Below are 26,500 nucleotides of genomic sequence, written 5' to 3'. Positions count from 1 at the left end.
GATTTGGAATTCATGGAAAAAACAAAGTTAAAGGAAAGTGGTCAGAAAATAAGAGGAAGTTAATATCGAACACCAGTCTATTGCTTTCTTTTATATAATATAAAATTAGTTTGAAATACAATGTAATTTAAATCCCCTATTACCTTAGCCTTAAATTTCTATTTTCAAATCTGTAGCAAGTTTCAGAAAAAATAAAACATAAGGTGAGATTTTCTTTTTAGTAATACAGACATTATTGAGTTGTTATAACCAGTTTTTAAGTATGGAAAAAATTACCAACACATCATTAAACAACGTTGGAAGGCTGGTTGGATAACGGCATTGTTTGGTCCACAGCAAGTGATAATTGTCCAATTTATTCCTCATATATCTTTCTCTGTCAAGGCATAATTTTAATTCTGTATAGAGAAAAAATGGACACTTACTCATAATAACCTCAACATTTTAGAATGAGAATAAATCTCCTTTCTGTCATTACTTTTAGCCAGTTTGTGGCCTTTTCTATTACTTCACAGATGTTATCTATAGCAATATATTTCTCATTACCATATTAAATGGATTCTGCAAAGGCATATTGAACCATTGTCACCGCCTAATATCAAAGTGTTTAATGCTGCCTTAAGAACCCTTGTGCCTTGCCAGATATGAAGACAGCGAAGAACTGAATATTTTAAGTACCGAATTTTGTGTTTCTTTTCTGCACTTGCTTTTGTATTTGAGAGGTAAACCATCTTACATTGTACTTATAACACACATCACAGAGGGACTAGTGAGTTGGTAGGATTTGTAGTTTGAGGTACCCACCCATGTAATTATGACTTCTCCTTAATGTTATTCCTGTTCTTAAGAGGATTGCTTTTGTTGCTCTGAAAGGTGGCCAATGGTGCAGTGAAACTTTCTATTAGCTTCTTAGGCTTTCTGCGCCTCCATTCATGCCTGTCTGTGTTTTAGCTTTGCAGTTGCGTTGCAGTGTGTTTGCCAGACTATAGCTCTCATGATTTTGAGCATTAGAAGCACAATGCCTTTCTCCTTGCTGAGGCATTTCTTACACTGTTACATCATCAACAATTCCTTGTACTGTCATAAAAAGCAAACTCTTCCTCTCGAATATATGTAGTAGAGAGACTTAAGCACATTTTTTTTTCTGTTCAGTTCCTCAGTTGTGGAATTAAAGTAATCCAATAATACTACTGAGAAAATTCATTGTCATGAGTCTATCACCACTAATATAAAATAGAATCTGCAAGCTACTTAAAGAAACAAATTTTCTCTCTTCATGAAGAAAAAGAGCGTGCTATTCTAGAACAAGTAAGATTGACTCATTTATGGACATCCAACATTTTAACAAAGTTCTTGATATTGCTACACTCTAGCTCTTCAGTTGAAACCAAAACATGTAAATGTGTTTGATTTGACATTCTAATTATATTGTAACTCAAGATTCACTTTCGTTGGATAAATTTTAAATCTCAGATAGGGCTAAAACCTGAATGAAAGCATTTTTAAATAATTTATTTGTTTTTATTTTATATATACTGAGGTTCTGTCTACATGTCTGAGGGTGTCATCGCTTCTCGGCCTTTTGGCTAAGATCAAGTGTAGTATCTGAGGGTGTCAGATCTCCTAGAACTGGAGCTACAGACATTTGTAACCTGCTATGTGGTGCTGAGAAATGAACCCAGGTTTATTGGAAGAAAAGTCAGTGCTCTTAAACACTGAGCCATCTGTGTAGCCCTCTATGAAAATATAGCTTAATTGTGTTACACTAGAAAAACAATACAGTTTAAATAAATAGTGATTTAACTTATTTTAAATATTATCCAAAACTATTATAAGTTGGATTTTGATTTATATTCTGTTTTATTTAACAGTTTGGCTAAGAAACATTCCCTTATGTTTTATAAAATATGGTAGTGTGTAATTAATATTGCAAGTATATATTATAATTTCTTTATAAGGAATAAATAATTTGAGAAGCAAAGGCTCTATATTTTATAGCTGTTTATAATGTTTTTATATCCATACCCTTATCTGTATTGCCTTTCTGTTGCTTTGCTTAAACACAAGGACCAAGCAAGTTTAGACAGGGAAGGGTTTGTTTTAATATAGTTTGAGAAGGATAAGTTTACTATGGCTGTGAGGTATGGTCATCAAAACAAGTGGGAGGAAAATCTATCTTCAACCAGAGGCCTGAAGGAGAGAGACCAAACTAGCAGTAAAGAGAGGTGGATTCAAAGCTTGCTTCCAGCAACAGACTTTTTCCAGCAAGGCTGCTCATCCTAAACCTCCAGAAATAGCACAAGTGTTCAAGTACCTAAATCAATAGGGTGTGTTTCCAGCTATAAGCATCATCTACTTCATCTGTTCAACTCTTACTGAACACCCTCCTAATTTTGTTTCTCTTCCATGTCCTCTTCCTCCTTCCTCCTTTCCTTCCTTCCTTCCTTCCTTCCTTCCTTCCTTCCTCCCTCCCTCCCTCCCTTCCTTCCTCCCTTCCTTCCTTCCTTCCTTCCTCCCCATCCTCCTCCTCTTTTTTCTCCTCCGTCCTATTCAAATTAGAGTTTCCCATATGTGCTGAAGGGTGCAGTCCAGTGGAGCATAGGGAACATACCCATTGTGTCTCATAGCTATCAGCTGCCAATTTTTTCTGGGTCCAGTAAGGCTTTTCATGTGTTTTTCCTCTATCCATAGTAGAATGTTGTTTGAGTTGATGCTGTGCATTTCATATACATATAGTCATGACTGCTATCAGTTCATGAGTTCATCACCTTGTCCTGTCCTCCAGCAATAGTCCTGAAACCTTGCCTCTTAAAATATTTCTATCATCTCTTCGGGGATGCTCCCTGAGGCAGCCACAGCCATTTTGGGGGTTAACACTATACAGTCACTTATTCTTTTACTTCGACCAGTTGTGAGTCTGCATAATTCACTGCCTATTTCATAAAGAAGCTTTCCTGATGAAGGCTGAAAAATCCTACCCTAATCTGTGGATGTAAGAACAAGTACTTAGAAGACAGTGTAAGACGATGCTGATTTATTAACATAATAGTGGTGAGTTCTCGTCTGGAGACTCTGAATGCCACAGGCTTGGTTTGCTGGCCAAGTTTACAAGAATTACACTCTTATTATGCATACAATATTTTACTGTCACCATAAAATGAAAGAAAATTAAGAAATAGAATAAATTAATGTCTGTGACATACTGAAGCATGAAAACAGTACATGTGGGAAAGTAGAACAGAAACAAATCATTAGGATGCAAAAAACTATTAAAATTGAATCGCATTTATAATCAGGTTCTTTAGAACATTTTTGTCTTGCCAGTATTTAATATATTGTATTATTTCCATACAAACTTCCTATTTTAGAGTTTTGGCTTAACTTTGTCATATCAATAGATAGATTATTAAAAATATGATAGCCATGTGTGTCATGGTTTCATATGTATACATTTTACTCATTCCCATGAAGGCTTGTTTACTTTTATTGTACACTGATGATCACTCATTTGTGAGATCCTCATGCTTTTTTTGTTTATCAGTTAGGATTTATTGGTAGATGGATGCTTACATAAAGATTTACTTATGAAAAAGAATTTCTCTTCACTCATAATGTAGCTATTTTTGTAATTTGCTTGTATAGTTTAGTCTTACCGCAGATTTTACATTAGAGAATAAAATATGCATCATTTGCTTCTCTGATTTTTTTATAGCTGAAGATATGTCACCTTTCATTTTGTCTTGGGCCTTATTTATTCTTTCAAAATTTTGCTGCATGTAGCTTCTGACTGTCTCTAGTATTCATTCATTTATCTCCAAGTCTTCTGTCACCGTAACAGTTTAGTCAACATTGAGTTCCCAGTTAAGGCTTTTTCCTCCTAGCTACAGTTTTGCTTTTTCCAGCCCATCCCCCATGCTTCAATCGAAATTTTGCTACAGTAGTGAAATATTTGTGCATATGTGCCTTTCCTATTGAAAGTAGAATGTTCTTCCCTGTCAAACTTTACTAGCTTGGCTTTGTGTATATGCTGAATACCACCTGAACAAAATGTGTTTTCTTTAATTGTTGTCATGTCCATAGTAGGAGGTATGTGTTCATGGATGTGGTTGTGCTAGCACATGCACCATAGTGCAATTGTGACGATCAGTGGAGCACCTTGAGTGTTGAACCTCACCTTTAACCTCATTTTGAGGCCAGTTCTTTTTTATGTTTTTTTTTCCATTCATTTATTTATTCGTTTTATATCCAAGCTCCCTCCTTTCAGCCCCACCCCCCAGTTCTTATTACCCTCATTCCCTTCTCCTCTGAGAAAGGGGAGGCCCTCCCTGGGTATCACCCCACTCTGGAAGATCAAGTTACTGCAGGGCTAGGCACATTCTCTCCCACTGAGGCCAGACAAGGTGGCCCAGTTAGAAGGTGGAACAGGATCCACAGGCAGCCAACAGATTCAGAACAGCCCCTGCTCCTGTTGTTGGTGAACTTAAACCAAGTTCATGCCACACATCTGCTACATATGTGCTGGGAGCCTAGGTTCAGTCCACACCAGCACTTTGTTTGGTGGTTCTGGGAGCCTCCCTGGGTCGAGGTTAATTGACTCTCTATCTTATGGAGTCCCTATCCCCTTTGGGTCCCTCATGCTTATGTTTTATTTTAATTGGATATTGTATGTATTTACATTTCAAATGTTATCCTTGTCACCTCCTTCCATCCCCCCTACCTCTGCTCCTATGAGGACGCTCCCACTCCCACGCACCCACTGCCACCTCAACACCCTGGCATTCCCCTACACTGCAGGAAAGGAGCCTTCCTAGGACCAAGGGCTTCTCCTCTTATTGATGCCAGACAATGCCATTCTCTGCTACATAAGCAGCTGGGACCATGGGTCCCTCTATGTGTACTCTGGCTGTTTGTGTTGTACTTTGTCCCATAAGGTAGTAGATCTGCAAGTTTCCTGAGAGTCTGATCTTGCCATTGGAGCCTGGGATTAGATGAGTGCAATTGTTTTAGTTGACTTCAGTTGGGTTGTGGGATTAAAGCTCAGACACTCCCATTTGAGGCACTATGGCTACCTTTTAGTTTCATATTTGTGATGAAACCTTTCTGTGTAACATTTTACATTTTCCCCATAATTTTATTTTTCATGAATGCTTAACTTCTTATGCAAGGTAATATTAACTTTTTTCATGAATATTCAATGAAGGATATTTGGATCAAAAATGGTTTGATCTCTTATTTTCAAAACGTAAAGTCTACCTTTAAAATATAGAAAGCAAATATCAAGAAAAAAATCTATAAAATCCTATAATTACATGTGACTCAACTTTTTATAAAGAAATGGATCATATGAACTATGGTCATAAGAGGTATATTCATTCTTCTTATTAATTATATAAGTTCATGTTGTTTTAATATTTAAGTTTACAATAGGCTATTTCATTCTCATAATAATCTGTCTTTCATTCATATAGTACTGGCTAGCTTTGTGTCAACTTGACAGAAATTAGAGTCATCTGAGAGAAGGATGTATCAATTGAGAGATTCCCACATAATATCAGACTGCAGACAACCCTTTAGAAAATTTCCTTAATTGCTGTGGGAGGACCTAGTCAACAGTTGGTGGGGCCACCCCTGAACTTGTGATCCTGGATGCTAGAAGAAATCAGGGTAAGCAAGCTATGAGGAGCACGTCGATAAGCAGCACTCCTCTATCACCTCTGTATTATCTCCTGCCTCCAAGTTGCTACCCTGTTTGAGTTCTTGTCTTGACTTGATCCAATGATGAACTATAATATGGAAGTGAAAGCCTTTCCTGTAATATAGTTCATCCCAGCAACAGAAACCATAACTACGACACGTACATATGGATAGAAGAAAAAGTTAAAGCTATTTTCAATTTTGGTAAACTCCCATTATCGTTAATCACTGATTTATTTCTTCAAAACTCACCCAGCTGTAATCCTTTTACATCTGTATGTCGGTATCATATATAGGTCTTTCCCCCCATCAAATGTTTAATATTGATGGCCAATGTGAATTCCTAGTAGAGACAAACAACCTTTCTGACTTATTCTTAATCACTGCTAAGTACAGTGATAATTTTTAATGTTCACAGCAATTTCTGCATAATACTCTATTACTCATGTTGCTCTATTACTGACTGGATATAGTTGAGCTATGAAAATAAAGACTGGATTCGCAGGTACAGTATTTGATAAATTCACTTTCAAAGGATTGTACTTTCTTTCTTAATATTGTATGTTTTATTGAATTCACTCATCAATTGTCCTAGTAGACATGTCCTACAGTATCTTCATGACTTACTGTGCAGCTACATGCAGGTATCACCCCCACGTTAGTGTCTTGTTTAAGAAATTACACTGACTCTTCCTTCTACCTTCCAGACCTTTGGTCTTTCTTGACAGAATATACTTTTTTTTTATCATGTTAGAAATACTGACGGTAACGATTGATAAGATCTATTTTTTGGGATATTAAGGTCATTTTGGTATATAATTTTTGTGCATAACTCAGAAATATTATTACTTCTAAAATGAAAGTTTCAACTTTGCCAGCTCAAAATGAAAAAAAAAATGGTTTAACCATGTATTGATAATGCTTCATTCACAATCTTTTAGACTGTTTTCATGGGCCTTTCAAGTACAAAAACCATCCATATTCAGGGAGGCAATAATAAAGTAGTGACAATATAGGGATTCAAGAAACGTCTCATTGTAAAAGGTTTCATTTTGCTTGTATTTCTGCTTTTCCATAATGAGATGCGTAATAGTAACCACTTCTCAAATGGCCTAACCCCAGTTCTCTCCTAGACAAAGATTTCTAAATTTTGAAAATTACATTCAGGCCTTACTGTAAGTACAGCTCATCTGTAGATTTGAATTTTCCCTGCCTCACATTCATAGTTTTACAGTGACAAACACAAATAGTTATAATCACTTTATCATTTCAGCAATAATTACTTAAAGTGACGATCCAAAGATAATAAAAATTACTAATAACAGTTATTTGATATACAACAGGTTAAATATTTTAATAAAATGGATTTAAAGAAGATATTTCTCTTTAGAAAGAAAATTCAATTTTATTGAACTGTCTTGCTCTCCTTAAGTTTAAAGCAATTAGTAAGTGATGTATTTACAAATGACTAAAATTATATTGTATGTGTACTATACATATGTATGTACAGATCATATAATGAGAAGCTTAGTAAAACATAAAAATGTACATGTCTTTACCTGCAAAAAAAAGAAAGAAAGAAAATTATATAGTGTTCTATTTTTACTTGCTGTTCTGTAATTAAAGAAAAGTCTAGTTTTCTGAACTAAGCCCTGCTATGGTGAGAAATGCAAATATGCCAACAAGTAGGTGTGATAATCTTAACTCTTAGTTTTATAATGTTGTATCTTAAATCACTTATCAGTTGGTTACCTGAGTTATCAAACATCTTCCGATGGTCTTATCCTAAAGTTCACTTCCTCTTCAAAAGGACAGAACACTTTGCTCTTCCTTCATTTTTTATCTTTATTCTTCTGTCACTAGAAATGTACAAAATCAGAACTCAGCATGCAGTACTGCTCTAATTCTAATAGTGTCTTAGCCCATGCCTTCAGTTATCCTTTACAAATGCTTCTTCATTACTATCTGAAGGTCTGTGCACTCAGACTCTACAGGCTAGGTTGCAGAGAGGAATCTAGACTCTTGTCTCTTTCAAGTTTAAATAAGGTCAAATTTTGCCACTGTATTTTCTTACTAGAGTTATCAGGAGATTATCAGGACACAAATAATTTTTGGCACTCTGGCCAGAATGGACCCCAGCAGTAGGGATAAAGACAAAACTTTTGACCCCAAATCAATGCCATCTTCTGGCAGAAGCCTCAAAACCAATCATAAACCCAAAAATAGTGGTGCCCCTACTATCTAAGTGAGCATAGCTGTTCTTTTTCCAGCCAGATTGATGGAGAGGCATTCGAGTTCACAGCTGGATAAAATTGCTGATGGTTTTTCTCTTCTAGCAGCCTGAAGAGTACCTTCCTGCATTTTGAAAACTACTCAGCAGGGAAGAATCTTCCAGTTCAAATGAGTAGAACTGTTCTGTGTCTCTATCTCTGCCTCTGCCCCTCCCCGCCCTCTGTGTGTATGTGTGTGTGTGTGTGTTTGTGTGTGTGCATCTGTGTCTGTGTCTGAGACAAGGTCTTATTTTGTAGACCAGCCTGACCTAGAACTCACTTTGTAAGTCAGGTTGGCCTTGAACTCAGAATGTTCTGCCTGTCTCTAAATCTCTATTGTGCTTTAAGATGTATGTCTTAGTTCTGGCCCATGTAGAAATTCTTTCTGTAGAGAAACATTGGACTAGTAGGAGGATGCTTAGATCTTTTGCATTTTTAATAAATTCTTGTTGATGATAATACAAACTTCTTTCATTTTTTGTTTGTTCTAAAGTATTCTGGAATTGAATTACTTTCCACATAACTGTTACTTATAGTTGTCTTTGAGTAAGAAGGCACTCAATAAAGAGACAGAGAGTACATAGAAAGAATTAAGGTGCATACAATTTTTTTGTGATATGGCTGTGACATATCACAAAACACAATTCAGTGTGACATATCACAAAACACAAAAAACACATTCAGGTTTTTATTATACTAAGATTTGGACATGAATACCAGGTCAAAATATCAGAATTTGAGTTTTAATGAAAATACAAAACCCAAAAGAGTTATTATGTTTTATTATTTAATAGATTATAGGTGAGTCATTTTAATAAGCTGTGTTTATACTGATTATCATGAAATCAAAAATGATTCAACCAGACATGAAGATATTATTTTAAAATATTTTATGCGAACAGAAGACTGCTTAAATTCATTTTAAAAATCAGAGACTAAGTATAGATTATTGAATTCTAATTTAGTAAGTTCTTTTTGTTTGTACTTCCTAGAGTAAATTTTAGCTAACTATGTTTTGCATGGAACAGGAGCACAATTCCTAATGTTTTGACAAGCAACAAATTGCACATTAGTTAGTTGTAAAGGAATTTATTAGGAACAGTTGTCCATGTTGAAGATTCTTCTTTGAAATAGCAAATTAATTTAAGGCTCATCATTCACATTAAATGTATCATGACATCAAAGTATTTGTTATTAAGAGAAACCCTAGAAATAGATATTAAAACGTACCTACTAAACAGCAGGAGAAATCAGATCTTGCAATAAGAAGAAAGAAAGAAGCAAACAAGTCCTATGTCATCATCATGGTGCCTTTTAATAATCAGATTTTGATGTATCATTCATTTAGCTCAATTATTCTGCTAATTATATTTATTATAGTATATATTCTGCTAATTATAGTTAGCTTTTGGGGTTTTGTCCTGAGGTTTCTTTAACTTTTAACTCTTTTGGGGAAATGCCAGCTTCTGGATAAACTCTGATGTTTTTTACTGTGTAGCAACAACAATGGATATTTAGTGATCCTAATTTTTCTGCAATAATATTTTAATTATTTAGCTTATACAAAATGTGCAGCTCTGTAATAAATATTATCTTCTAATTGTGGGAGCATGAGTCAAAATTTCTCCAATTTTTCTAACATTCTTTATTCTTTACCATTGCTAGGTTAGGTTAAGTGTCTTACATGAATGTAAACATTTATTTACTTCTCCAATTACCTAAAAAGCTAATAGATTCATGTTAAGAATGGAGAAACTAAAGCACAATATGAAAGTGTAATAACTTGACCACTTCACAGGAAATAGCACATGTCTGTAAATACCAGGTCTTGTTTTTAGAGACTTTATGTTTCAAGGGAAAGACGCATTGTTTTTTCACTGATAGGAACATAGGAAAGAAAACATGGCAATCGACAGGCAATAAATTGATAAAAATATGTTTGTGCTATTAGTGCCTTTAGAAGGGTAAACAATAAGAGAGTCTACAAGGAAAATTTAGGTTAATATATATGCTCCAAAAGTCGTATCTTATTCCCCATGGGATATTTGTTAGGTCTTCTTCAACTCAATAGAGAGGTTCTATTGGTAACATCTTTGGGTCTATTATCCAGTTATTCAATATGGACTTCACTGCTCTCTGCCATCTGCCCTCTACACAGAAGGATAACCTTTCAGTCTTAAATATAAAAATCGCTACTAACAAAGCTCTAATTCATGAATAATTGATATGTATAAATTTGAAGGTGATTATTAGATTGATTTCCAATAAAGACAATAACTTTTAGATATTAGACAAGTATGGTATTATTATAGGTAGTTAGACCAAGTATAATTTTATCATTAGAAGACTATAACTCTGTAACTTGAGGTAATTATAAAAGTTATGTTCCTTGCTGCTCCTGGTGGTGACCAAGCCTCTCTTTGGAAAAGTGTATGAGTGTAATGTAGACTCCTTTCTTTATGGTCAGTTTGAGGAGTTAGGTCCCCACACAGCATGGACTTCTGGGGGGATATTTATACAGAATCTCCTGGTCTTTCCTGAGAGAATGCTTGCTTCACTTTTGCCTTGCATGCATTTTTGGCTTTGCATTTTCTCTTTCACCTTTTCTGTAAGAGTCACTTCCCATGAATCCAAAAAAAAAAAAAAAAAGTGCTGGGACTATGTTTCACTCTTGCTTGTCTCTGAGGATCATGGGAGCCGGATATATTACTACTCCTGTTATTTAATAATGGTGATGTGGTTGAGTCAACATGAGGGCTTGGTCTGGGAACATAAGCTAATGTCTGGATGTTCTTTCCTGTGGGAACTTAGTTCTGACAATTTAGCCCTCTGACTTGTAAACAACAGCTAGATAATTATCAAAATGTTAGGAAGGTCATGCTGGATCATTGGTTCCAAGACAATAGGAACATTCAGAGGTAAGCAAGAATGAGGAATTTACTTGTGTTACTAATTTAACAAGATTCCTTGGCATTAGAGGAATTAGATCTCCTGATCAGGATATGGAGAAATGCTAGGTGCCATTAATTCAGAATTTCCTGAATGTAGTTTATCATCTCTTTATAGTGTAACTGCAGTTACTGCCAATCACAGCCACCTGGTCATGTACCAATGTGTTCAGTTACATACTAACTGCTTGCTGAAGCTATGTTTCCTCTTCCTTGATTCAGTTTGGGTCTTAGCAGGAAACCACGGACCTGAGGAGGAGAAAGAAGGGAAAAATAGTGTATGCATATTATTGTTAAACGTAGGACATTGTTAAAAGAGACTGCACATGAGAAAATGAGAAAATGGATGTAAATCCTTTCAGCTGTGAAAAACTAAATGTATAAGTAAAGGTGGTTGGAGTGGTTTCAGTGCCAAACTGTGTGAGCTGAACTTTTTGTTCCACAATACTTTGTCCAGTTTTCAACCCTGCCAGGACTGTATTCCAGCCTGTTCCTTTCTCGATCATACAGAAGTAATGATAACAAAAATATGCCCAGGTCTAGTGCTTGCAGATGTATGTATGCATGAACATTATATAAATAAAAGAAGCTGATTCTCTGTGGATTTATCTTTACTCGTTTGGTCTAGTGCAGTTCTTATGCTAGTCTTGTGGAGGAGTTCATGAGTACAATATTCACATCATGTCCAGGAGATAGTACATCACAGCACTTCTTATCATTAACCAGCTCCTATATTCTTCCTATCTCCTTTTTAGCAATGTTCCTGTAGTCTCGCCACAGCATGGGGAGCTATAAAGATGTGTCATTTAGGTTGAACAGTTAGTCTCGTCTCAGTAATTTGTCCAGTTAATCTTTTTCTGCATTGAAACTTGTCCATTGCAAAAGAGGGAATTGGTCTCAATAAGGTTGAGAGTGACCAGAGTCAATGATATAAAAATGAATGTTTAGGAGATAATTTGACAGTATATCAAAATATAAACAGTGGAATACAGTCAACATCCAAGCCTCAGTAGATAATATCTGAAGGTATTACGATAGTCAACTCACTTTGTTACGCTTAGCTTCCAGTCATTGAGTCATTGTGTTAAATAGCTAAGTCTACTTTATATTAGAAAAATCCTTACTTTACTTTTTTAAAGTTTTCATTCTTTGTTGCTTGTTGGTGATGTCTGGGACAAAGACCATTGTCACGGGGATCTATTTATCTCATTCTTGTTGAGAGAAAACATTCATTTTAAAGGAATGTTCCTGGGGTTGGGGATTTAGCTCAGTGGTAGAGCGCTTGCCTAGCAAGCGCAAGGCCTTGGATTCGGTCCCCAGCTCCGGGAAAAAAAAATAAAGGAATGTTCCCACTGAGAACATTGCCTTGCTATAACTCTTTCCTTCTCAAGGGGTTTCACTCTTCCATAGCATCACAGGATGTTGGATCCTTGGTAATATTTCATTTTTAAACCATTTAATACAATATAAATTGCAAGAACTCATGAACATATGATGAGTTATGTATATGTATGATATAAAATATATGATATATGAAATATGGTATATAATATTGACATGTAAAATCAATCTCCAAAAATAATTTTGTTAGAAAGAAAAATAAGTGAAAATCATATTAAAAATTCTGATGAAAATTCTATCCTAGTAATTTAGTATTCATGTCAAGCAAATGAGGAAAAAAGGGTATTTTAATTTTAATGGGTTTAATGAAATTCACAATTACAAAAGATGGTTCCAAATGCTGTCTATTTCAGATCAAAATGCCACATGTACTCTGGAGAAAGCCTGAAAAAGATCAAATGGACAAAAACCAAAGTTTTTAAGATAATAATATGTTTTGTACTAATATATACATATATTACATATAACTTAATCATTGTTTTAGTGGTGTATAATAAACCTTTCTAACTATTGAAATTTAATTTAAAAATTCATATGTGAGCACAGTGGACAGCACATTTACAAAACTTTTACGTCAGCGACACATGTAGGTATTATAATTACAGTGTCAAGAGGGAAATGTATAATCAAGAGACTATTAGCTAACATTCCTGAGTCAAATTGCGTTAAAAGACTTATGAAGTGTATTCAGTGATATTGTGTTATTCTCTTACTTACCACACTAGGTACTGGTTGGAAAACTCATGAGAAAGAAAACCCACTCCTAGAAAACATGCCAGGTTAAAAGGTTTTGACATTGACAACAGAAGAAAAAAGATAAGTACAGCTTATTTGGCCATTCATTGCGTGTTTAGGTGAATAGTGTCAGTGAGCCAGAAATAAAGGCCTTCAGTAAAATGTGTTTTCTCAGACAAGTAATCCTCCTACAGTATTTCTGCTTTGAATGCTTGTCATGAACATGATAGATGGGAAGCCATAGCAACTCGAAATCCATGAAAGGCAGCAAAGAGCAAAAGCAGCTCACTTTTCTGCTGTGAAAAATGTTATATCTGCATTTCCTGACTTACGTGAAGTAAGCCTTTCAAATGCTTCTATACATCTATTTTCTTTAAATTAATTTTCCCTACAAGAACTGAGAAATATAAAAAGAAACACTTGAGCCCTCTTATGTAGTATTCTGATTTTATAGATAATGTATTAAGAAGTACAAATCTACTGAACAAATATCACCCCTATTGATATTATTTCTTTTCAAAAGTTAAAGAATATTTCACACAACACCTTATCTAAACAACTAAGCTTGTTGATATTTCAGTTATAGCTTGATATTGAATTAATTATTTTTAGCATAGTTAAACAAATATTGGATTGGCTTTGAAATAAGACTTGTAAAAACTAACCTGGACAAGGAAGTGAGTCAAACATGAAGCATTTTGCTGCACTGTTTTTCCTGTTTCTTCAACCCTACTCTCCTGAACACATTTCAGCCACATCAGGATTTATCCGGTCCTGCTTCAGGTGGGGCTAGTTTCTGAGTAGAGAAGTTAAATAATTTTTTCTGTAAGATTGTGTGCTATGACTTACATTATATGAATACTCTACAGACTATGATTATAATATGATTCTTAAATGCTGAGATACATTAATTTTGCCCAAATTAGAAATAAATAGTGCCTTAGTCCCTGGACCAAAGATTATACATAGACTGACCCTGGACTCCAACTGCATAGGTAGCAATGAATAGCCTAGTAAGAGCACCAGTGGAAGGGGAAGCCCTTGGTCCTGCCAAGGCTGGACCCCCAGTGAACGGAATTCTTGGGAGAAGGGTGGTAATGGGGGTAGGATGGGTAGTGAGGGGTTAGGGGAATGTTGGCCTGGAAACCAGGAAAGGGAATAACATTTGAAATGTAAATAAGAAATACCCAATTTAATAAAGATGGGAAAGAAAGAAAGAAAGAAAGAAAGAAAAGAAAGAAAAGAAAGAAAAGAAAGAAAAGAAAGAAAAGAAAGAGAGAAATAAATAGTGCGTTTCTGTTTTCAAGATGGTTGCCTGTAGTTTCTGCATCCTTTTACATGAAGGGCTATCTAATCCTCCATTTGCTAGTTATAGGTTTCCTGGTTCTCATGAGAAATGAAATGTAGTTTTCCGAGAAAAGACCTTCATTGTGTGGTTCCATGCCTTCAGCAATGTTAGCATTAGAGAAATTGAAATTTCCTCTGTGCTGCACAGGAAAATGTAAAAGGGGTGATTAAGAACAGTTAGGTGTAGGGATTCAGTGTCAGTTTTCTAGGGACTGATTCTAGCAAGTGTCTGCTGTATATTATTTAGGGCTTACACCCTAAAGAACCCCTCAGAAGGCTTCCAACAGGCAAACCACCTAGTGCCTGACATATCATGAACAATTGATGCCTGTTCCTCACTTCAGACTATTATCATTATTTTTATCATCTTCATGTTGAAGAAAACATTTATGGCCACTTATGTTCATAAATAGGATATTCTGGGCACTCTCATCTCACATTCTCACAGAAATCTAGCAGTAACATAAGTAGGAAAAATAAGCACTGTTCTGAAAGTTTCTTTTTTTTTAAAAACAAGATAGCATGGATTTCACAGTAGATATTTTATGAATCACTGATGGGCCAAATATACTTCATATTTCCGTCAGTTAGCTTTGTATAAGTATTTTTAGCCCTCACACAGATTTCCTATTCTAACGTCAGAATTCATCCCCATCTTCAAAATAGCTTTGTGAGAAGTTTGACAAGCTTATATCTAATTATTGTTCTGCGCAAACTGGCACCAAGCGGGAATTTTTCCCCCCTTTGGAAAGTTTAAAGAGTAAATGAGAGAACATACATTGGGAAAAAAAAGCCTCATTTGAAAAATCAAGAACAACAATATAGCCACAAAGAAAACTATTTAGATTCAAGAGCCAACTGTGTAAGCCACCACCAGACTCTCCAATATGCTTGCTTTATTTACCAATCAGACTATGTATGTCTTTCTCTTACAACAAAAGAAGCATCACTAATTTTATGATGGGTCTGAGCGCTCAGGTGACAGATAACTTCTTACACTTTTAATATAAGTCACAGTGCCACATCTGAGTGTAACAAGGAATATGTAATTTTTCTAAAGCAGCTGTTCTCGACCTGTGGGTTGTAACCCTTTGGCGGTCAGTTGACTGACCCTTTCAGAGGGCTCACCTAAGACTATGAAAAATCAAAAATATCTACATTAAAATTCACAACAATAGCACAATTACAGTTATGAAATAGCAAGAAAATAATTTATGGATGGGAATTATGGATGAGAATCATAACATCAGGGTCTATATTAAAGGTTCACAGCATTAGCAACGATAAGAAACACCCACTGCTAAAGAGATGGATTACATAAATTAATAAAAGAAAACACTATCAGTCATATCTAATTATACTATAGTAAGAAATAGAATCCTGAATTAGAATTTTTGAGTTCACTATTCTTTTTATTTTTAAATTGCAAACATTATAAAATGTTCTGATACTTTACCTGTAAGACACAATAAAAACACATTTAAATAAAGAAATTTTATTGTCACAAGACAACAGGTTAGTAATTATTGTTATTCAGACCATATGAGAAAATATAATTAAAATAATTCTAAACAAAGCAGTATTCTAAAATTTTCACAATCAATACCTTATTTGCTCATGATTGTTGCTAAGGTAAAAGAAAAAGAAAAAGAGATGTCTGATTAGGAATGATAAAATGTATTTTTAAGACATGATTCAAACATACACTTCTCACACTTGAAGATAGGTATGTAATATTTTGGGAAATATTCAGATATTTTGTGAAAATCTATTAGAGAGGTATTTTTCAGGAAATATACATATAAGTTGCACAAAATTTCAAAACTACCCTGAGTACCTCAAAAATAATATTTAAGTTTAAAGACCACTTTTTGTTAAAAATTACATTTTGTTTTCCTGACAGAAAACCCATCTCTATGCCAGTCGAACCATGTCTGTAATTTCAATACAAAGATTAAAAAAATCATGTCATTGAAAGGTGCAGTTTTCATGACATTCTTGTAAACAATTCTAACATTTACATAGTTAATTTAAATGCTTTAAAATATGCCTATAAGTAACAATATGGATGTCTCAAAAAGTCATAAAGAACCATACTATTAACTTTATATATAAAAATATATTAGATGTTTAATACATACATATATATACACACACACACACACACACACACACACATACATACACATTTAAAATGAAAAATTTCCATCCAGACTGACAATGCTTTCTTTAAGTGCAAAAAGCTATATAATAAAATACTCTAACACTAGAAATGAGAATCTCTCTTTTGAGTTCTTGGCTAAGGTTGTCAAAGAGACTGGCAACTAAGCATTCTAATTTATTAACCTCTGAAGGGCATTCTTACTCAAATCCCCATGGGTACTATGCAAGCCTCCAAAGAATTGAAACAACTGATAATCCTACAGAGCATAAGCCATTGGTGTTCTGTTCAGGAAATTTTCCCTAGTGCCCATGTGTTTGAGGCCCTTCCCCACTTTTTCTTCTGTTAGTTTCATTATATTTGGTTTTATGCAGAGGTCTTTGATCCACTTGAACTTGAGCTTTGTATAAGGAGATAAGAATGGATCAATTTGCATTCTTCAACATGCTGACCGCCAGTTGAACCGGCACCATTTGTTGAAATTTTTGTCTTTTTTCCACTGGATGGGTTTAACTCCTTTGTCAAAGATCAAGTGACTGTAGGTGCATGGATTCATTTCTGGGTTTTCAATTCTATTTCACTGATCTACCTGCCTATTGCTGTACCAATACCATATAGTTTTTTATCACGATTGCTCTGTAATAGAGCTTGAGGTTAGTGATGGTGATTCCCCCAGAATTTCTTTCATTGTTAAGAATAGTTTTTGTTATTCTGAGTTTTTTGATATTTCAAATGAATTTTCAAATTGCTCTTTCTAACTCTATGAAGAATTGACTTGGAATTTTGACTGGGATTGCATTGAATCTGTAGATTTCCTTTGGCAAGATGGCCATTTTTCCTATATTATTTCTGCCAATCCATGAGTATGGGAGATTTTTCCATCTTCTGAGATCTCCTTCAATTTCTTTCATAGAGACTTGAAGTTCTTGTCATACAGATATTTCACTTGCTTGGTTAGAGTCATGCCAAGGTGACTATTGTGAAGGGTGTCCTTTCCCCAATTTCTTTCTCAGCCTTTTTATCTGATTTTTTTTTTGTGTTAATTTTATACCCAGCCACTTTGTGGAAGTGGTTTAAAGGCTGTAGAAGATCTCTGGTAGAATTTTTGGGGTCGCTTAAGTATACGACCATATCATCTGTAAGTAGTGATATTTTGACTTCTTCCTTTCCATTTTGTATCCCTTTGACCTCTTTTTGTTGTCTAATTGCTCAGGCTACAACTTCAAGTACTATATTTGAATAGGTAGGGAGAGAGACTGCAGCCTTTTCTAGTCCCTGATTTTAGTGGGATTGCTTCAACTTTCTCTCCCTTTAGTTTGATGTTGGCTACTACTTTGCTGTATATTGCTTTTACTATGTTTGGGTATGGGCCTTGAATTCCTGATCCTTCCAAGACTTTTGTCATCAAGGGGTATTGAATTTTGCTGAATGATTTCTCAACATCTAATGAGATGATCATGTGGGTTTTTTTCCTTTGAGTTTGTTTACATGGTGAATTACTTTGATGGAATTTCATATACTGAACCTTCCCTGTATCCCTAGGATGAAGCCTACTTGATCATGATGGGTGGCTGTTTTGATGTGTTCTTGGATTCGGTTTGCAAGAATTTTATTGTATATTTTGGTATTGATATTGATAAGGGAAATTGGTCTGAGGTTCTCTTTCTTTGTTGGGTCTTTGTGTGACTTAAGTATAAATATAATTGTGGCTTCACAGAACTAATTGGGTAATGTCCCTTCTGTTTCTATTTTGTGGAATAGTTTGGACAGCATTGGTATTAGATCTTTTATGAAGGTCTGATAAAATTATGTACTAAACCCATCTGGTCCTGGGCTTTTTTTTGGGGGGGGGGAGACTTTTAATGACTTCCTCTATTTCTGTAGGTTATGGGACTGTTTATCTGATGGTTTATCTGATCCTGATTTAAATTTTGTACCTGGTATTTGTCTAAAAATTTGTCCATTTCCTTCAAATTTTCTGTTTTCTTTCTTTTTTTTTTTGAGTATAGGATTTTGTACTAGGATCTAACAAGTTTTTAATATCCCCAGATATGTCTCCCTTTTCATTTATAATTTTGTTAATTTGGATAGTGTTCTCTGTGCCCTCTGATTAGTTTGGCTAAGGGTTTATCTATCTTGTTAAGTTTTTCAAAGAACCAGCTCATGGTTTGCTTGCTTCTTTGTACAGTTCATTTTGTTTGTACTTGGTTGATTTCAGCCCCGAGTTTGATTTTTTCCTGTTGTCTTCTCTTCTTGGGTATATTTGCTTCTTTTTGTTCTAGAGCTTTCATGTGTGCTGTCAAGCTGTTATTGTATGTTCTCTCCAGTTTCTTTTGGGAGGCACTCAGAATTATGTGTTTTCCTCTTAGCACTGCTTCCTCTAGTTAGGGAAAGGACTGAAGGAGTTGAAGGGTTTTGCAACCTCATTGGAAGAACAAAAATATCAACTAACCAGAACCCCCAGAGTTGTTTCCAGGGACTAAATCTCCAGCAAAAGAGTTCAGATGCAGGTCCAGCTGCATATGTAGTAGAGGATGGCCTTATCTGGTATGAATAGAAGGGGAGGCCCTTAGGCCTGTGGAGACTCAATGCCCCAGTGTATGGTAATTCTCAGGCAGTGAGGCAAGATATGGGTAGGTTGGTAGGGGAGCAACCTCATAGACGCAGGTAGAGAGGAATGGGGGAGGGGTTTCTGGAAGGCAAACCAGGTAAGGGGATAACATATGAAATGGAAATAAATGAAATATCTAATTAAAATATAAAAAAGGTTACCTAAAATTCCCAAATCATAGAAATCAACAAGAAAAACTGACAATAATTCAGAGTTTTAGAGAAAAGAGACAAAAAACTTTTATAAATCTAATATAGTAGTACTTCTCACTATGTCAGCCATTTTCAATAGAATTCTTTGTGTTCTTTGGCTTTTGCCTAATATCACTTTGACCTTTTATTATATATATTCCTGTTATCTTAATGATACTCAGTGCCTTTGCTTAGATCTCCTTAAATTTTCTTGTGCTTGTAAGCCTTGTTTTAACTGACATCATTTTCACTCATGGTTTTAAAAAAATATTATTACCTAACTCTCTTCACAGTGTCCTTAGTTTAGAACATTCTCTCACGATGAGCAAGCAAATCAGTTGGCCATGTGCTTCTGCTTGTCCCCCTCCTGGGTTGCCTTATCCACCCTTAATATGGAGCAACCTGACTAATCTTATTGTAACTCGATATGCCATGTCTGGTTGATATCCCTGGGAGATTTTCTCTTTTTGCAAGGGAATAAGAGGAGGAATAGATGAGAAGGGAAGAGGGAGTGGGGTGGGAGTGGAAGATGGGGAACCTGGTGAAGAGGGAGAGGAAACTGTGTTTTGGATGTATTTATATGAGTATAAATTAATAAACAAAACCAAAGCAATCCCCCCAAAATCAACAAAAAATTAATTGGTCATAAAGGGTTATGAAAGATAATCATATTGATTACCTCCTTTAAATTAACTCAGAGGAAAGCTGTCCCAAAGAGTACAGATTCTCTCTCTCTCTCTTTTTATACATATATATATATGTATCACATATATGTGTTTATACATATATATATACATATACATATATATATGATTTATTTATTTAATGTGAGTACATTGTAGCTGTCTTCAGACACACCACAAGAGGCATCGGATCCCATTACAGATGGTTGTGAACCACCATTTGGTTGCTGGGATTTGAACTCAGGACCTTGGAAGAACAGTCAGTGCTCTTAACCACTGAGCCATCTCTCCAGCCCTAGATTCTATATGTTTAATATTTTGGTTTTGGACCTATATTCCAAACCTTTTAAATGCCTGGTCATTATTTCCTATGGATTCAAATGGTTCAATAAAGCAAGAGGTATTTAATTTATCAATGTTGTTAATGAGTAGACCCTTATCGATGCTTCCCCTCATGTCACATTAAAGTGACGGAAAGGCAAATGTGATCAACCATGAGTTTATTCTGCAAAACCTGATACCCGAGTGCAGGCATCACATTATGTTCTTAGAAAAGAGCACATAGCCCATATTTTTCCAGACATGTTTTTCTTGTCTAATGGTGTGATAATATTTTAGATATATTTCCTCTGAGAGTTACAAGAGGATTAGGAGCTGAGTCATCCATAGACATATGGAGATTTATCCTCCTCCATTTTTCAAAACCGTACTCATATTAAATACTATATTCGTAACTTTTTTGGTATTACTTACCAAGAAATTAATACCATAACATTCATTAGTATATTCTCTATATATTGCCATATAGCATGATAATTATGGAAACTTGTAATTTTTGTTAGTTTGATGTTTGAACTTGGTTTATATTAGTACCCTGCTTGAGAACTGTACAAAGCTCTGGACGTCACGTAGAGCAGGAGTGCATCGGTATTTGATTGTTGGGTAGAAAATACCTGTGCTCCCAGTCTCATGTGACTGTTGCTCTCCTTTTCAGGCATTTTTGGCTTTGGTTAGGAGAGTCTCTGCTTCTTGCCAATTTGTACAGGATTCATTCTCAGTTATTTTGGTCATTTCTATAGCTGGTTTATAACATGGAAGCCATATTCATCAGAGCCAGCCAGAAGAATCTTGACATAAGACAGATATTATAATCTTGTTTAACATTATTATTGAAATGACATATGTCATTGTTATGCACTACATTTTTAATAGCCAGCCATCTAAAAAACAAACACCAAGCCCCCCCCAAATTACAGCATCCCCCCTTCTCCTTTCTTCTCTCTCGGTAAAATATTTAATTAACATTATTCACATATTTTCTCATTAAACATCTTGGTACTTGTAAATTTATAATTTCTGGTCCTATTTACATTTAGTTACTTAGTTTGTTACTTGCTTTGGCCATAAAATTGTCAGGGGCTAGTACTGTGTCACTTCTAAAGTTTTCATGAGATCATTCTTACGCAGAATTCTGAGCATTATTTACATGTTTTTACTTAGTATGTATCCGACAGAACTAGATGTTAACTGCTTTAGGAATATGAAGAAATCATGTCGTTTATTTATCATGACATCTTAATTATTTAACATATATAATTGAACAGTGAGGGAAAATAATATATGATATTACTATTATTCTACTAGTTCTTATAACACATGTCTCCTTTTTTGCTATCATGTACTAGACATCACATTATACATTTTAATTTACTGTAAGTATTTAGACTCCCAGTTTCAAAAACTTTTATTTTGTTTGTTGACTTAAACAATATCCTTATAGCCCTGGATTTGTATTCCAGTTTTTTATGAAAGCCAATGTTTTATGAGTTCATTTTTTCAGGTTTTGAATTATTTGAATTGCTCAATATCTTTCTCTGCTTTATACTTTCCCAACTAAATTGCTTTAATGTAAAATATTTGATTAATTTTAACATGATCTCTAATCCTTAATTCTTTTACTAGGTTGTCTACTGATAATCTTCATCACAACTATCCCGTTGTTACAACTAATGTCAGTTTTCTTTTAATACTTGTAAATATTCAAGCCTCAAATCATAATTTACTGTTCAAAGGTCCATATATCAATGACAAACTTAGACTCACCAATAATCAATCAGTGTTATAGGAAATAACTAACAAAGTACTTCCTCTTGGTATCTGGCCAAGAGTTAGTCCAGATTTGAATTTCCTACATTTCTCTCCTTGTGTTTTCTATCCTCCTGTCTCTGTTTTATGAGAATAAATCTGTGCTTGAGTGAATGCTGTCTTGTGAATCTGCCTTTCCATGACTCTCACCCTCTCTGTGTTCCTGTGTGTGCATTTCTGCCCTAACAAATGGGTATGTTCTTTGTTATACTGAGTAGCCCAGAAAATATGACATGGGGAAGGAATAAAAAATACTTCACAAAATAATCTCTGAGATTTTTGCAAAGGATTAAATCACCAACTCTATTTTACCCAGATAGCAAACAAGTCAATGTTATCAAGCACTATCTGTAATGTTTCATTCAACATTTACGATAGATATCCATTTTATAAGACCACTATCATTCAATTTGCTGTTTTCAGGAGCAAAATATTACCATGATACACATGCAAAAAGTACATGCATTACTCTTGAATCAGGGGCATGAAAGAGTATATATTTTAAGATTGTAGCTATACATTAGATTAGGTTGTAAAAGTTTATGTCATGGGAAACCTTAAGCAAGTAAGATGGTGGTTACCTTGTTCCCTTAAAGGCAGATTAAACAAGCAGACTGAATATAATCTTGGTTATCAATTTTAAGACTGAAAGGGCCTAAAGGCATGCTATTAACTCTGACTGTGAGGTCCAATAAAATGTTTCATCTTGTAGAATATAAGAGATATTTTTTATAAAAATGCATCACCACATGGTAGTTCCTAAACTACGGCGACCTCATCTAGATAAGCATTCAAAGCTGTCCAGAAATCGCTTTCTTGTCTACTGTCCCTAAAACACAGGACTCAGAGAACTGGCTCTCGAGTTGCACTATTAATATCAGCTCAAAATTGGACAGAAACAGGGACAGGCATCTTAAGCTGTGAGTGATTTATGACCTCGGATTTTTTTTTCTAGCTGATTAGAAGTTACTCACCTTTGGGATATTTTCTACACATCTAATACAGCAGAAAAAGCAATCATTTCCTTGTTACTAATTTGTGAATTAATAAAGTTCAGGTAGAAAGATGTTAAGTACAGACACCGATAAAGTATTATACATTTGTATTGGTATTTAAATGATAAGAAAATTGGTTTAAAAACTAAGTTTTTGAATTCTGCAGAAACTCATAAGCATGTATATGTCTGTATATTAGATTAGCTCCTATACATGTTAGACTGAAGTATGTGACTTGTCCTGGAACATATATGTTTGCTATGGTTTACACAGCAAGCTTGATTTTATTCATTTAAGAGTACCTCTTCATGACCTAAGTCAACTAATGTGACCTATGCAATATTCAGTTATCTTATGAATTAGCAGAAATAAGTAATTTTAAAATGCTGTTGATTTTATGAAATTTGTTGTGAATATATATATATATATAAATATATATTTAATATAATATATATAAAACAGTCAAGACCTACCCAAACATAAAGCAATACAAGTCGACATCATCACTTTCTGTATTAAACAGCTACTTCCTGACTTTCTGAATGCTTTTAGTTTTACTTTTTGTGATTGTTCTAACAAATATACATTTCCTATCATCTTTCCTTGCCACTAAATAGAAGATACAAGTAGTAGAGCAGAAATGTTTGTCCAAATGTATGTATAATTTTAAGAAAATGTATTCAGAAAGCATAATACGACAAAACAATTAAATGCTCTCTGATACTAGCTTCAAAAGAAGCTACTAGCATGTCAAAAAAGAACACTTAGAAAATGAGCCTTTAAGTTTAAGAGGTGTTTTTTAATACTGTATTTTGAAGAGATTACGTAGAAATATGGCATTTGTGAGAAAATGCAATCGAGTATTTGTTACAAAGTTTTCAGAGTCTACACCCAGTGTTGTAACAAAGCAGTCTTATTTCTTGGAACGCTACAGAACTATTTTTACATTCTTGATTACTCTAAAACTCATAAAAGTGCTGACATATCCATTTCTAACTATCTTGTTTTATCAGTTACAAACAAAACCAATTCTATCTTTGTTTCAGGGGCTAGATAAATTATCCATGCTATAAAAAAGAATTTCAAAATAAATTACTAAATCAGTCACTGATGTGAGAAAATTGCAAGTGGAAAGTTTTATTTTGATACACTTTCATTACATCCAAGCAATAAAGCCTGCTTAAGGATACAACCTAACATTTCCCACTGTCAAAAAGTTGAAGAAAAGATTATGCTAAGTTCCCTACCACTTTCTTTAAAAATATTAAAGCAATTCAATTTAGGGAAAATTTAAAGAGCAATATTACAACTTATGCATTTTATCCATATATTTATAAGTAACTTCAGGTGCCATATTAGTAGTTCTATAGTTCTTAAATCTCATAGCAACAATGCATCATTTCTCATATTTTTATTAACGATAAAAAGATAATGTTCCCAACATATAGAAATAATTCTCAAGTTCTTTTTTCTCTAGGGATCCACAGCAACCATAATGTGTGCAGAGGGAGAAGAAGTGTTTAAGGGTGAACACTAGGGGAAATAGCTTCTGTGCTGGCAATGAGCAGTATGGGATCCTGTAACTTTAGAGACGATGCCTTAAGGTAGAGGGCTCTAAAGTCAAAGCCAGGGGAATGCGTAGCACTGTTATGTGTTTGTGTTTGCAGTTTCAAAACACTGACAACTGTAGGACATCACAGTGCTAATTCAAAAGAAGGATCCAGGTCAAGCAAGACAATTTTTGCACTCTTGCCATGTCATTTAGAGGGAAATAGGTGTCTATGTTAGAGGTATGATATGTGTGTAAGGGATGAGAAAGGAATGGTCAAAACAGCACAGAGAATGAATTTACTAATAAATTAAGAAGTCTCAGCCAAATACCTAATCCTTGTCAGCCAGTGAGCTTGGTCTCAGTAAATGCTGTGACTTTCAGCAAGGAATGACACAACTTCTCAGATTTATTTTCCTGATTGTGAAAATCACTGTGAATATATATATATACACATATATGCACACAAAGTTGGAATTGGGCTTGGAACAGTTTGACTTAGAGTTTCTAATTTTATTTATGAAAGTTAGATATTTAGTAGAAAGTACTTTGCAGCTTTAATTTTTATATTTACTTTGGTTAAGAATGTATGTCATGATAGGACTTCCGTAAGTTGAAGCAAATAGTTAAAAGTTGCTTCTCCTAATTGGCCACAGGAGCATGTGGTTAAGCAATCAATAGAATGCATTACGCTGATAATCTATTCTATTCAGTAGGACATGTGTGTTCATTCCATTTTGACTTGTAGTGTTTCTCAATGTACTGTGGGTTTATAGGGACCACATTCATCACAAGTTAAGGATCACCTGCATGTGCATGTGTGTATTGCAGATGTTTTATTTATGTGGTTGGGTTTTATTTTTTTTTTTTGCTGTATTAAAAAGTATAATTTAATGTTTAACTCAGATAGTACTTGGTAAAATATGATGAATATATAATAAAGAAGCTTGAATCTATGCTTTGAATTTATTAGTTTTGTTTAAATATATGAAGTGTTTTCAATACCATTTTGAGCACTATAGAAGATACAAGAAAGCTTATATAATGATTAAAGTCACTGTATAATATACAGCCACCCAATTAGACAAGATGGATGAAGCAAAGAAGTGCAGACCGACAGGAGCCGGATGTAGATCGCTCCTGAGAGACACAGCCAGAATACAGCAAATACAGAGGCGAATGCCAGCAGCAAACCACTGAACTGAGAATAGGTCCCCCGTTGAAGGAATCAGAGAAAGAACTGGAAGAGCTTGAAGGGGCTCGAGACCCCAAAAGTACAACAATGTCAAGCAACCAGAGCTTCCAGGGACTAAGCCACTACCTAAAGACTATACATGGACTGACCCTGGACTCTGTCCCCATAGGTAGCAATGAATATCCTAGTAAGAGCACCAGTGGAAGGGGAAGCCCTGGGTCCTGCTAAGACTGAACCCCCAGTGAACTAGACTATGCGGGGAGGGTGGCAATGGGGGGAGGTTTGGGAGGGGAACACCCACAAGGAAGGGGAGGGGGGAGGGTGATGTCTGTCCGGAAACCGGGAAAGGGAATAACACTTGAAATGTATATAAGAAATACTCAAGATAATAAAAAAAATAAAATAAAATAAAATAAAAAAAAGTCACTGTATATAACACTGAATGACTTGTATTTTATTGCAAAATAAAAATTGGTGCTGCTTCAACTGTAATATTAAATAGTTAATAATTCTGGGTTAACTACAGAGAGATTTAACCATGATAAGGAGTAGAAAACATATTTTCAAGTGACTTG

At 34.8% G+C, this 26,500-nt stretch overlaps 1 pseudogene; it reads left to right on the top strand.

The window, feature by feature from the left end:
• The first annotated feature begins 1,566 nt into the window (after window positions 1-1,566).
• Window positions 1,567-1,657, top strand: LOC148001077 (U2 spliceosomal RNA; annotated as a pseudogene).
• Window positions 1,658-26,500: the final 24,843 nt, after the last annotated feature.

The sequence above is a fragment of the Rattus norvegicus genome, chromosome 15, assembly GCF_021556685.1.
Source record: "Rattus norvegicus strain SHRSP/BbbUtx chromosome 15, alternate assembly SHRSP_T2T, whole genome shotgun sequence".
Classification (NCBI taxonomy): domain Eukaryota; kingdom Metazoa; phylum Chordata; class Mammalia; order Rodentia; family Muridae; genus Rattus; species Rattus norvegicus.
Note: the sequence above shows the minus strand (reverse complement) of the source record. Positions and strands in the feature narration are given on the sequence as shown.